The 1,134-nt window shown below is 39.9% G+C and overlaps 1 protein-coding gene across 2 annotated transcripts in view; it reads left to right on the forward strand.

Annotated features, from left to right (window-relative positions):
• Window positions 1–1,134, forward strand: part of BCAS3 (breast carcinoma amplified sequence 3) — a 701,971-nt gene that overhangs the window by 464,671 nt on the left and 236,166 nt on the right. The window lies entirely within an intron of this gene.

The following is a 1,134-nucleotide window of genomic DNA, read 5'->3' on the forward strand; positions in this document are numbered from 1 at the left end:
GCCTAGACAGATTGGATACTACTCAGTGGAGATTTTACCTTCCTTCACGCCCTCTGGATCTAGGTTCCTTCTTGAAAGCATGTAGGCCAGTCACTTCTTGCCATTGTAGCCCCCTCATTTTGGGTAGCCCATGTCCAAGTGCAGCAGTCTTCTTGAATTGAAGAGAAGGAGCGGGAGGTCTGGGAAGTCAGTGTGACTAGAGTTCATAGGGTATTAAACCAAAAAGGTGAGAGTGCTGTAAGAATTTAGAGAGGACAGTCTCAAGTTTTCCGCTGAGTGCTGATGATATGTGAGAAAAGTACATAAGTCCAAGAAAGAAGCACCTAAAAACGACAGGAGGAAACATTCATGTAGGAAATATTCACAGACTAGGAACAGTCCTATTCCCACCAACCTGAGCAGAAAAACTCATAATTCACCATCAGTTGTATAGATGACTCAGAAAGGTTTGCCACAACAGTGGAACAAAAAATAGTACTAAATTGCCCCAGTCCCACCTAATATTTTGCATTCCTATAAATATTTTGGAGTTCTAGTGTGACGCTGTGGGTTAATGCACCAGACTACAAAGCCGTTTGAACTGCAAGGTTGGTAGTTCAAGCTTACCAGCTGCCAACTTGATGGCACTTAGAAACAACACCTAACAAAGCTTAAGCCAGACCCAAAAGGAGAAACCTGTTTCTAAATAATGTAACCATATCCCAGAACAAAACTCCTCAAATCTCAATAATTAAAAACATAAAAATATTAACAAGTAATTTGAACAGATTTCACCAAAGAACAAATATAGATGGGAAAAGATGCTCAGCATCATTAGTCGTTAGGAAATTTCTAATTAAAACACCTGTGTTGTTGGTAAATGCTGTTGAATCGATGCTGACTCATAGCAACCCTGTTGATGAGTTTGAACTGCCAACCTTGTGGTTCAAACCGACCTTGCATTCCAGTGCTCATTCTACAGCACCACACCAGGACTCCAAAATATTTACAGGAGTGCAAAAATACCCAAAAAGGTGAAGTTCACAATTTTTGGACCTCAATAACAAATTACCAGGCCTACTAAAAAGCAGGAAAACATAATTTTCTCCATAATGAGAATAATCAAAGTTGTCCCAGAAAAGAATAGCAAATTCG

This window comes from Chrysochloris asiatica, unplaced genomic scaffold, assembly GCF_000296735.1.
Source record: "Chrysochloris asiatica unplaced genomic scaffold, ChrAsi1.0 scaffold00007, whole genome shotgun sequence".
NCBI classification, from domain to species: Eukaryota; Metazoa; Chordata; class Mammalia; order Afrosoricida; family Chrysochloridae; genus Chrysochloris; species Chrysochloris asiatica.